The sequence below is a fragment of the Lissotriton vulgaris genome, chromosome 11, assembly GCF_964263255.1.
Source record: "Lissotriton vulgaris chromosome 11, aLisVul1.2, whole genome shotgun sequence".
NCBI classification, from domain to species: domain Eukaryota; kingdom Metazoa; phylum Chordata; class Amphibia; order Caudata; family Salamandridae; genus Lissotriton; species Lissotriton vulgaris.
Genome location: NC_141699.1, coordinates 1,109,562,670 through 1,109,575,900, shown reverse-complemented (window position 1 = coordinate 1,109,575,900; position 13,231 = coordinate 1,109,562,670).

Genomic DNA, 13,231 nt, shown 5'->3' with positions numbered 1-13,231 from the left:
GCATGTCAGATCAACTTGTACTTCTATCATATCTGATATCGGATGTTTAGGAACTATACTATCTGGACGGAAAGGTCTCTAGGGCAGAAGCTATTCTATGCTAACTGTGGATGCGTGTATAAGCGCCTAAGTGTCTGCATGTGAAGCGTGGGGCACGGGGCCTTCCATGGAAGCATGGCAACAGAGGCTATGAATTACTTGCATTGAGACAGGTCGGCCCTTTGGCTCTGCAGCTGGGGAGGATGTTTACAGGATCTAGTAGGCAGGAATGTATTCTCGGGGAGCGGAACAGATAACTCGAAGGTTATAGTCAGTCTTGGCAGAAAGCAGGCTTGAGCTGAGCGCGAGGGGCCGCGCTGAAAGTAAGTCAGAGTTCACGGGTACAGAGGTAGCCTGGGCAGAGGCTGCCAGAGTCAGGAGCCACAAAAGAGGTTCGATGGCAGAAATTCAGGGCCTACTCTGCTGGAGCAGGAAAACATGTAGAGTGTATTACAAAAAGACGGTGGCATAGCATACTTAGGAACGGACTATATAATCCATTCATGGTGGATCTGAAAGAGAACAAGTTAAAGGTGGACGCAAATGTATTTGCGTCTTCATAGCTGGCACAGGAGGGAAGTTACATGCACTTTAAGCTGGTACATGGAGTCGGTGGGGTACGCGCTAGGGAACATAACATGACCAAAAATTTAATTTTCCTCATTCCCTCCTTGTTCCCTACGGACCCTTCATGAAATATCGATCCTCATGAATCGATCAGTCTGTTCTTGCAACATCATTTGTTCTTCTTTCTTTCGTTTACCTTTTGAGAAAAAACTGGAGTGTTCAATACAAGAGGTGGCACACAGTCCACAAATCGCTGGCCCACACTGCAGGCACAGGCAGCAACTGAATACTAGGACTAGGCCAATGCCTAGGAAGGATAGGATCTTCCATCCCCAAGCTGTTAATGTCGTCCAGAACCAACCGGACCAAGTCCAGGTGCCTGGATTCTGATGTATCTGATTTGCAATTTTATGAAGACGGGTGATAGCTTGATATACAGATGGTGCGTTTTGTGGTATGAAAACACAGCAACTTGACCCGATGACCTTACAGGCTCCACCTCTATCTGCCAAGATGACGTCAATTACAAGACGATTCTGAAGGACAACAACCCGCATGGCGGACTGCTCTTCTGTTAGGTTACCTAAGGCGGAGGCAGTTTCATTCACTACTGCTTCAAGTGTCCTAGTTAATCTGCGTATTAATTTACTATTCTGGACGGGGCCTAAAAAGAAAAAGAATCCTTTATTAAAATCGGTGTACTGTTCCCATGCCGTTTCTGTGTAGTCGACAAGTGGGATGTCTCTTCTGGGTCTATTCTTTACTAGATTGGTATTTCTATGGTAATCAGGAGGAGCTAGAAAAACAGGTGGCAGAAGGAATGCAATGTAACAGGTACCATCCCAATCTGGAGGTAGACGAATGTATGCGGTATGACCACAAACAAAGTAAGAGTGACTGATAGCTTTAAAGGACGATTTTCCATGATCACTGAATTCGACCACAGTAGTGCATTTACTATGACCTAAGTGTACTGAACCTTTCTTCTTGATACATAATTCACCAGTGACTGGCAATACTGACATAATGGGTAGAACTGGTGTGGCTTCGGATTCGACAGTGAGAATCATAAGGCTAATTGTATAATTACCTAATCCATATACTTCATTTTCTAGATCAGTTCCTATTCTAGTGGGGAGTCCCTCCTTATCTGGGTAACAGGCGTCGAGCAGGACCAAGTTCAGGTTTCCCCAAACCCAACCCCCATCGAAAACAGCAATATCAGGATCTAAAGAATTAATTATTTTAAACCATGCTCCGCAGGAGCCATTGTGAGTGAACGGGTACGGAAAGAGAGGCAGAGCTCCCTTGTAATTCTGATAGGGAGGGAGTCGGCCACATATCCAGCAATTTGTAGCATTGTTAGTTTGATGAGAATGATGTAACATACTAATGAATGTGTTGTTGCGCAGCGCAAGTCTGTAGGGAAGCTCGTGAGGAGGTAACTCACTAAAAGTGTGTTCAGCAGATACATTGTAAGCAGATTGTTCACGCTTGAAAATAGGCCAATAGATAGGCAAAACGATACTGACAACAATAATTAGAATACTAAGAACAAACATGATTAATAGTGTCACTATGCAGTGACTACGAAGTGATTTACAATATGTACGTTTCTTTGCTTCTCTCTCTCTCTCTCTATCTCGATCTAGGGGATACATGTCAGAAACTATTTAACAGATTCACCTAGGGGAGGACTTAAACAATTAAACTGTCTGACTTGCTAGATCGTAATTTCATGCGATAATTTTCTTGAGGAGTTTTTTCTCGTTCAGATTCTGTAAAGTCTTTTTGTTCGACACAGTCTTTGGTGGGGGTGGACGAGTCTCGGTCAGGTTTCAGTCCAGAGAATTTTTTTATATGACTCGTGTGGACCCACCCCTTTCTTCCTTCGATTTTCACGGCCGTCCTTGTTGTAAGCAGTACGGTCTTCGGAGACTTCCAGCGGGGCTCCAGCGGACTTTTTCTGTCGAAATTTCGGACGAGCACCGTATCACCAGGACGGACGTCGTGTGGCTTTACATCAGTGTTGTCAGGGAAGGCTGCGGCAACCTGTGAACGACATGATTGGAGTGCAGACATCAAGGAGGCAAGGTAATCTGTCAACATGTTAGAATCAACATCAGTAATCTTTTTTGGAATGGGCGTCCCCCACATATTCGGTGGTCTTCCAAAGACCACCTCGTACGGGGATAGCCCTGATCTCGAATGGGCGACCATTCTCATGTAGAATAGTGCCACTGGCAGGGCGACTATCCAGTCGACCCCTTTCTCCTGACATATTTTGGCAAGGCGGATCTTTAGTGTCTGGTTATGCCTTTCAACAAGGCCTGCGGCTTCTGGATGTCGGACACAATGGAACTTCCACTGGTATCCCAGTAATAAAGAAACTTCTTTCATTAAGGCAGATGAGAATGGCTGACCGTTATCTGAGTACACGACACGAGGCAGGCCGTATCGTGGGAAGAATTCACGAACCAACTGCTTGGCAGTGGTCGGAGCAGTATAATCTGAGACTGGGTATGCTTCGGTCCAGCGGGACAGAGCACAGACAACTACGAGAACATATTTAAATCCTCGACAACGGTCCATCTGGATATAATCCATCTGGAGGACTTCAAAAGGGTGATCGGGAGGATGAAATCTACCTTGCTCTACAGGGACGCTTTTTCCTGGATTGAACTGACAACAGATCATGCAAGTACGCACTTTCTGTTTTGCTGCTGCTCGTAGGTGTTTATTGTTCCAGAGATTTTGTAAACTGTCTAACATTGCTTTCTCTCCTAGGTGTGCAGGACTATGTGCTGTATTTATCATGACTTGAACCATAGAGTCAGGGAGAAACCATGTAGGTTTTCCCTTCGTCATCCAACCTTGATCTGTCTGGATCCCTCCTAGTTCAATCCATTTCTTTATTTCTTCTGGAGTAGCATGTGTCTGAATGTCGATAACATCTAGTGTGGGATCCCTGACTGTCATACAGTTTGTCGGATCTGTTGTCTTTGTCGTATCAGTTGTCTGAGTGTGAGTCAGTGCTGTATGTTTTGCTGTCTGATCTGCCAGGTCGTTACCCTGGGAAACAGAATCTGTTACTTTAGTATGTGCTTTACACTTCATGACGGATATGGCTGAAGGCAGATGTATTGCTTCTAACAGTGCTTGAATGAGAGGACCGTGTTGTATCTTGGCACCATGAGAGGTCAAAAAACCTCGTTCTTGCCACAGCATGCCGAAGTCGTGTACGACTCCGAACGCATAACGGGAATCTGTGTATATGTTGACATTTCTGTTCTTGGCTAGAATACAGGCTCGGGTCAGAGCAATGAGCTCTGCTGCTTGAGCAGACAGTGTATCAATACGATGTGTCTCTTTAACTTCAGTTTCAGTGGTCACTGCATACGCGGCCACTAACTCTCCTGTACTTGTTCTCATGCATGAACCATCTACATAAAGTGTCAGATCTGGATTTGTCAATGGAACATCTGTTAAATCTCGTCGGGGCTTTGTTACTGCATTAATGATCTCTATACAATCATGCGGAGCTGGATCTGTCATAACTGTAGGTAACAGTGTTGCTGGGTTCAGGATACTGCAGCGTCTGATTTCTATGTGTGGCTGGAATAGTGTCAATTCGTAACCTGTCAGTCGTGCTATAGTCAAGTGTTGAGTCTGGGTTCTGTTTAACAGAACCTCTACAGAATGTGGGACTTGTACTGTTAACTGATGACCTAGAACAATTGAGTCACTCTGTCTGATTGCTAACGCTGTTGCTGCTACTGACTTTAAGCACGCAGGGAGTGCCTGGGCTACTGAATCCAATGTACTTGAAAAATAAGCGCAAGGCTTATGTGAACCTGCTTGATCTTGAGTGAGGACAGACAATGCTGTACCATCACGTTCTGTAACAAAAAGTGTAAACGGTTTGCTGTAACATGGTGTCGCTAAAACTGGTGCTTGGCATAAAGCTTTCTTTAATTCCTCAAAGGCTTGTGTGTGTTCCTGAGTCCAAGGGAGGGCAATGGAAGTTGCTACCTCCTGTGTCGTTAACTGGATGAGTGGTTTAGCTAGAAATGTATATTGAGGAATCCATTGTCTGCAGTACGAGGTGAGGCCTATGAAGGCCCGCACTTCCTTTTGTGTCTGGGGTCGTGGCATATTTACAATTAACTGAATGCGATCGGGAGTGAGCTGTCTCCCCACTTTGGACAGCAAGTGACCCAAGTACACAACTTGCTGAACACAGAATTGTAGCTTCGAAGGAGACACCTTGTGTCCCTTGTCGGCCAGGAAATGCAAAACTGTTAACGATGCTTGTTCACATTCGGGCTCACGTCGTGCGGTGATCAGCAGATCATCGACGTATTGCAGTAAAGCGGTATTAACTGACATTTGAATACAATCTAGTTGTCTTTTCAGTGCTTGACTATAGATGCTGGGGCTTTCTGTAAATCCTTGAGGTGCGCGGGAAAATTTGAAACTTCGTCCATTTAAACTGAATCCGAAGAGATATTGGCTCTCCGGATCAATAGGTACACTGAAGAAAGCGTTCTTGAGATCTATTACAGTAAAGAACGTTGCTTCAGAATCAATAGCAGTTAACAGGGAGGAGATATCCGGAACCACAGGATACTGTGGTACAATGCATTTGTTCAGCTCTCGAAGATCAATCACCAGCCGATATACTGGCGGTGCATTGCGGTCTGTACGTTTAAGAATTGGAATGATGGGTGAATTACAGATATTGGAGTCGGTCTCTACGACCACCCCCTGGGCAATAAGCTCTTCAATTATTTTCAGTAAAGCCACTACAGCATCGGGTGGTAACTTGTATTGTCTGATTCTGGGTAGGACAACTCCTGTCTTGAGTGTAACACGATATGGAGTGATATGCATACAACCTACATCAGCTGGGCCTTTTGCCCATAAGTGATCTGGTACATTTTTCAATCTGACATCAAAATCACGTAAAACATAATGACCCTTGAAATCCCGTAGAAAGAGTCTGATTCCCTCCGGGGAACAGCATATTATAGCTCCTAGAGCCTTCAGTGTTTTAATTCCTAACAGATTTTCTGGACATGATTTCGTAAGTAACAAATCTGTAACTCGGGATAATGGACCCACAGCTAATGGTACTGGTTCTGATACTTCATTTACAATAGGCTGTCCTGAAAAACCAAGGGAAACATTCTGTGAGCCTGAGAGGGGTGCCCCTGGGACTTCATTGTGACTGATTGTAGTGCGACTTGCCCCTGTGTCAATTAAAAACTTTCTGTCTTTTCCTAATACGTGACTGTGTACATAAGGACCTTCTTGATCTACAGGAATTTCAATAAGAGGCAAATCACTTTCCCTCTCTAGGCTGTTTCATGTGTATCGGGGGTAATCTGGATATGCAGATTGGGCATACTGGTACATCTGTTGTGAGACTTGCTGAGTCGCGGCAATGGGCTGTGGCTGCGGTACGGCTACGGTCTGTGCTGTGTGGGACTGAGCATGCGTAGGCTGCATATTCTGCATTGGCTGTTCGTTCTGCGAGGTCTGTTGATGACCATGTTCATGTCTAGGCGGATGCGGTCTTTCTTTAGTTTTACCTGTCGCGATGTTGTGTTTCAGGACTGGACATTCATGTACGTAATGACCTGGCTGCTTGCAGTAATTACATGTCCCTTTAACGGGAGCTGCAGAATGATTGGTCTGGGCCCCACCTTTTCTTTGACCGTCGGCTGGGACCGTCTGAGCTACTAACATTTTCATTTTCGTGTCTTTCATACGTTTCTGTTCCTGATCTTGTTCTTCCCTAATTCTGTTCTGGTGATATTGTAACATTTGTAACATCTGGGATGGCGTGTTTGCCTGCCACGTACTTTCAACTTTGTACACTCTATTTTTAACTAACGGCAGGGAATTCTCGACTAATTTTGATACAAAAAGGTGTGGATATGACTCGCTACTAGGTTGTAGGCCACTATTTATAATGAAACATTTCTCGAATCTGGAATAAAAGTCACTAGTATCTTCATCTTGTTTCTGTTTACAGGACGAGATTGCGTCCCAATCTTCCTTTCTAGTTGTCAATAATCTTGGCAAAACCTGTACTATTAAACCTGGTAATGCTTTAGTCTTATCCCCAAGACCTAACCCTGGGATTCGTTTGCTTTCTTCGTCTTCTATTTCTGCCCATGCTATCTTTGACTCTCCCACCTCCCAATCCTTTTCCTTTAATTTCTCGTAAATGCCCGTGGGCAACAGTACTTTTAACATTTTCATAATATCATCATACGTGTAATCTCCCATCAGTAACATGTCTTTGAGCTCTCTGTGAAAACCTGCAGGGTCTTTATCATGACACAGGACTAATTTCTTCATTTCTAACAGTTCTAACTTAGTCAGTGGTGTGTGAACATACACGCGCTTCAGGACGTGATCCGTACCCATAACTGGGTGTACTTCTCGTAAGGGGTTCTGACTTTCAATGCCACTACCGCATTGCATGTGATACGTTTTCCTTTCAGGAGGCGGCGGGGGAACATATTCAGAGCTTATGAAGGTGTTATACTTACGTCGTTGTTCTAGAATTATTTGTATTAATTTGGTACTGAAACCTCTCCATCTATCCATGAGTAGTGCTTCTAATGTTTCGTGTAAGGGCCCTGGATCGGAATGATGGTTTCTGAACTTGATGAGGAGGTGCTGAATCATGTATACACCTGCTATTTTCTGCTCTTCTGGGGAAAGGTTCAAGAATGTCTGCACTAACGTATCATCATTATATATGTCTGGGTTTTCGGCCCATAACACGGCTGACCGGGCTAGTTCCTGTTCATCCATGGAATTGAGTACATGGTACCCCATTCGGTCTCGAAGCCTTTTATCAGTTTCCTGGAACTGATGTTCAGAAGAATTCGGATTTGTTAAAGCAGAGAAAAGAACTCTCTTGCTTTCCGGACGAATACCTTTCCTAAGGTAGTTTCCCTTACCAACATACGCTATAGTATCTGTAGACCTTCCTGGTGCTTCATGTTCTTCTTCCTCCTCGGAGGAAGCTTTATCATTCTCTTCCCGATGTGCAGTTAATACTGCCTTTCTAATTTTCTGGGACATACTGGCTATGCAAGCCCCCCTATCATGTTTTCCTTCGGCTATATTTTGACCCCACTTGTTTAGTCCGTCTAATTCACTTTGATCTGTCTCGGGCCTGTCTCGTTCTCTTATTAGACAATTTATGAAAAATCGTAATATCTGTGCTTGAATGTCAACTTTCTGTTTATGCATGGCATCTTTGACACTGTCAGGGTCTTTCCCTGTCTGTATAAACTCATATAGTCTGTCGAGACGTTCCTTCATTCCTACATAGCATAGCAAGCTATCGGTGGCAGATCTTAATCGTAGTGATGCCAATATCATTAGATCGTTCTTTCCGGGTACTGGATCATATCTGCAAACTGACATCTTTTCTTTTAATGCGTCAAGGCGCGACAAGTGGGGAGACTGTACTAAGTGGGGAGACTGGAAAGGATTCTGCGTGTCCCTTAAATTGAATCTGTGTGTCGGTGGCGGGGTCTGAGGACCCGCAGTCGCACCTCCTGAGGCGGATGCTTGGGCATTATCTCTCCGCGGAGTCTGTATCTGAACTGGAATTTGTCGTTTAGTAGGATCAGGTAGGACTGGTTTCGGTAGGTCAGTCTTGAGTGCGGGAAGTGGCGGAGCTGGCGGAACAGGGGAGGTCTGTCGCGGTACCGGCGGAACATGATCTGGGGGCGTAATGCCACCCCCATCCCTATCAGTAGGCGGGGCACGAACAGGCAGATTGGTGTAAGCTGGTGCTACATCCTCTAAATATGAATTTAGGAATATGTCTTTAGTAGTTTTATGCATTACTTTAGTTGGAACTAATGGTGTCGGTAAGTTTTTCGGTATTTCTGATAGGGCTTCAGATGTGCCATCTGCTGCAAGATACATACCGTTTACAAGATTATTTCGGGCACGGTCTATTTGTTCTGTTTTTACTCGGATCCCTTCAGTAACTAATTCGTTTTCTTGGTCTTTCTCTGATTCTTTAAGTCTGTCTTCTCTACGGAGTGCTTTGTCAGCACGCTTACGTGATTCCTTACGCCAAAATTCTATGGCGTCCTTCTGAGATTGTCTAGCTTTCTTTTTCCATAATGCTTCTTCTACCCTCATGATGCACTCGGCATCCCATGTTCCGGTGACAGGCCATCTGTGTCTTTCGTCTAGGTGTTTGGTGTAATCGGCCCATAAATCTAGATATAATATGGCATCTATGCCATGCTTGTTGTACATAAAATTGCCGGGAGTGTCCCTAGGGGGAATAGGAATTTCTTCCTCGAGTATCCCTTTCCTAGTTCCTATCTGCTTTAACTTGTTGAAAAACGGCATTTTGCTTACTTATTACCGAATGCTCAATCCTTATTCCTTAATACTCTTGACAGCTAGGTTATACGAGAAACACAATAATACACGTTTAAACAGTCACATTCATACCACAACATTAATCACATAAGGACATTGAAGACATAGATGACTACCCCCCTATACTGGATGTACTGCTCAACAGTACAGATACACTGGTGTAACAGTGCAGAAATTCGGAATACTAGATATACTGCTAAACAGTACAGATACACTGCCTAAAAACAGTGCAGACCGGACTTGCGTACCCAAACCCGTCTAGATACGACCCAGCAATGGTACTCACCGGGAAGCACGGAAACAGAAGGCCTCGTAAAACTCGACTGGACTCGACTCGGTACTTCGGAAAACTTCGGAAAACTTCGGAAAACTTCGGAAAACTTCGGAAACCTGGTGGGCCTCTTGACACCTCGGACCTTGCTTCTTTCGGCTAGGCTCTGGTCGGGATCCTCCGCACTCCTCACCGCCTCGTCTGGGCACTGATCGCAGTCTTCGTCACCTCCGTGGGTCAGAGGGAGATGCAGGAAATCCTGCCAGTACGCGTATGTTCCATCTAACTGATGGCAGGGGACATAGCTTGCAACGCACCAACCGGCGCATGAGGTGGGGGAGGAGTCCCTGTTCGGGCGCCAAAATGACGTAAATAATTAATTTACTCTCTTAATTTCTATGCAGGTAAGTACTTAATCAATAATAACTCAATTGGAATGAAAAAAGACAGAGTCCGTGGTGTTAGAGTTTCTAAGGGTTTTATTCCTCATAAAGGAATGGTCTTGATCAGGATATCATGTTCTGACCACCACAGGGGTGTCAGAAGGGATAGAGCGCTCCCGTTTATTAACAATACATAGCTTATATACTTAATTCATATCATAAAGAATAATGCAAGAGGCGTAACAGCTGAGAGAAGACAAGATAACAGTATACACGTGATACTAATACGTAATCAAGAGGCGTGAACTAGGCGTGAACCAGAGGTGTGTGCTAGAAACGTCACTGATAGGTGACGCAAGTGGGTGGCACCAAGGGGTGGTGCTAACAGGATTGTTGCAATGTCAGCAGAAATCGGAAGCTTGGATGCGCGCGCAGCTGCATGACGTGTGATTGACGGGGTGCAGGGGATTTGACATTTACACTGACGGAAAGAGACAGAAGTCTGGCATGTCAGATCAACTTGTACTTCTATCATATCTGATATCGGATGTTTAGGAACTATACTATCTGGACGGAAAGGTCTCTAGGGCAGAAGCTATTCTATGCTAACTGTGGATGCGTGTATAAGCGCCTAAGTGTCTGCATGTGAAGCGTGGGGCACGGGGCCTTCCATGGAAGCATGGCAACAGAGGCTATGAATTACTTGCATTGAGACAGGTCGGCCCTTTGGCTCTGCAGCTGGGGAGGATGTTTACAGGATCTAGTAGGCAGGAATGTATTCTCGGGGAGCGGAACAGATAACTCGAAGGTTATAGTCAGTCTTGGCAGAAAGCAGGCTTGAGCTGAGCGCGAGGGGCCGCGCTGAAAGTAAGTCAGAGTTCACGGGTACAGAGGTAGCCTGGGCAGAGGCTGCCAGAGTCAGGAGCCACAAAAGAGGTTCGATGGCAGAAATTCAGGGCCTACTCTGCTGGAGCAGGAAAACATGTAGAGTGTATTACAAAAAGACGGTGGCATAGCATACTTAGGAACGGACTATATAATCCATTCATGGTGGATCTGAAAGAGAACAAGTTAACGGTGGACGCAAATGTATTTGCGTCTTCATAGCTGGCACAGGAGGGAAGTTACATGCACTTTAAGCTGGTACATGGAGTCGGTGGGGTACGCGCTAGGGAACATAACATGACCAAAAATTTAATTTTCCTCAGAGGTGCTATCATGTATATTGGTCCCAAGATGGCTGCCAAGACTTCTTGGATGAAGTGCTGACAGCCAATCAGATCTCACGATGAGATGTGTGGTTAGGCTCCGCCCAGATATATATGTTTTTTTGAAGTTCATTTTCATAAACACCACTGGAGCAATTTTCACCAAACATAGCAAAGGCACATCTGCGTACCAGTCCCTACAATTTTGCCAAGTTTGGTGTAATTCCGTTCAGCCGTTCGGGCTAAAAGTGAGTCCAACCGCCCTATGGAAATTAACATGGGGAAAACACGTTTTGGGACCCCCCTTTTATCTCGGCCTCCGCTTGACAAATCCCCCCAAAACTTTCAGGGAAGGAGCGGAGCGTAGCGAGGCAAATTTAAGGAGAATTACAGGCAGATTCCTCAACCGGCGCCAAAGTTATTCCGAATAGAATGTTGCGGATTTCCTATGGAAAACAATCCTAACTATATATACCTACTGGCTATTGCCAGTAGATAATATATATATATATATTCGCCACACTCGGGGAGCAAGATGCGCCCATACTGGTCCCCCTGATTTGATGGTATAGATTCCCTTTGAAGTCAAAAAAGTTATTTTTTAGTACAATTTCTAGACATTCTAGGATAAAAAGATCAGGCCTGTCTCCCTATGTCCTGCTAAGAAGAGTCGCTACGGCCTCTGTAGCTTGTTGTTGAGGTATGTTTGTATATAGCGCCTCTTTGTCTAATGTTACTAAGATCTCAAGTTGGGGATTGTAGGGTACATGCTCTATGTTCCTGATAATGTCTCCGGTGTCCCTGATGTATGATTGGTACATGGTGGTTAGAAGACACAAGAATGCGCCTATGTATTTCCACAGGGGTTATGTACAGGAGGTAATAGATGACACTATGGGGCGCAGAGGCGGATTATATGTGCTCTTATGGGTTTTTGACACCCCATACATGGCCGGCGTAACACGATTCGTTTTATTAAGGAAATTGTATTCTTTGGTACAGATAATATCATCTTCTAATGCCTTTCTCGTAATGACACCAATCTGATCTTTCAATTGGGTCATAGCCCCAAGTCTCGCTGGTCTATAATGTTCTGGTATCGCCAGCATCTGTAAGATTTTCTTATCATACTCCTAGGTGTTCATGAGGACTATTCCCCCTCCCTTATCACAGGGTTTTATCGTAAGGTCGGGCGTCTTCTGAAGTCTCAACAATGCAGCTCTCTCTGCTTGTGCCAGATTGGGTTTGCTACTGTGCGTGGATTTGTTTATTTTTTGTATTTCGTTCAAAACTGATTTTTCAAAGATTGCCATCTCTGGGCCTACCCTCTCCAAGGTGAGAGTAAATGTTGATTTAGTTTTACACCCTGAAAGGTTGACCTCTCCGTCTGATCCCTCCATACTGGAGAAATACTTTTTCAGACAAATCTTTCTAAAGAAGGCAAAAATGTATGGATTAAGTTGAAACGTATCGCAATATGCACTCAGTACAAAACATAAGCCTCTACTGAGCACTGCTGTTTCTACAAGACTGAGGCATTGTTGGGACAAGTTAAAAATACCAGGTACGGTTCCTGGCTTCGGTCTTCCATTTACGACCTCCAACACTGTTGGTTCCGAGTTCTCATGTACATTTGTGGAGGCTGTGGGTCCATTTGTTGGTACCCTCTCCTGTCCTGTCTTCGAAATCTGACTCCGCCCCTGGTCCATCCTCTCCCTAAAAAATGGCGGTGGTGCTTGATAATGTTGATAATGGCCTCTTCCTCTGCCTCTCTGAGGTAAGTGACCTGAAGTTTGCCCTTCAAAGTTCTTAGACCCTTCCACTTCGAAGTCAAATGAATTTATGTCTGAGAATGTTAACACTCGTTTCTTTTGATTGCATCCATACGATGGGGCCTCGGGCTCATATCGCCACTCTTGATAATAATTTACTCTCAGATATGGATACGCTTTTTCTTCCATATACCATTTGATATCTTTTATTAACTTGTTCGTCTTTTTTTTTTATTAGATATTCCTCGAAATCATGTAGTTCTCCATTTGTGAATTTGTAAATTATTTTAAAGATATGTTTTATATCTAAATAAAGATTATTATTATTATTATTATTAGGTAGTTCTCCATTGAGGCTTTCCAATTTTAATTTAGCTTCCTCTACACCTGTGGCACTTTTCAACCTATCCTCCAGCTCTTGCATGTCCTGGTTGGGAACGGCCACTCCTTCCCTAGCCGTCTCTGCAATGAGAATCATCCAATCTCTGGAACATCGATGTCCTATATGGGACCATTTTCCAGGAATTTGCGTCGTCCTACAAAAAGCGCTGGTACATC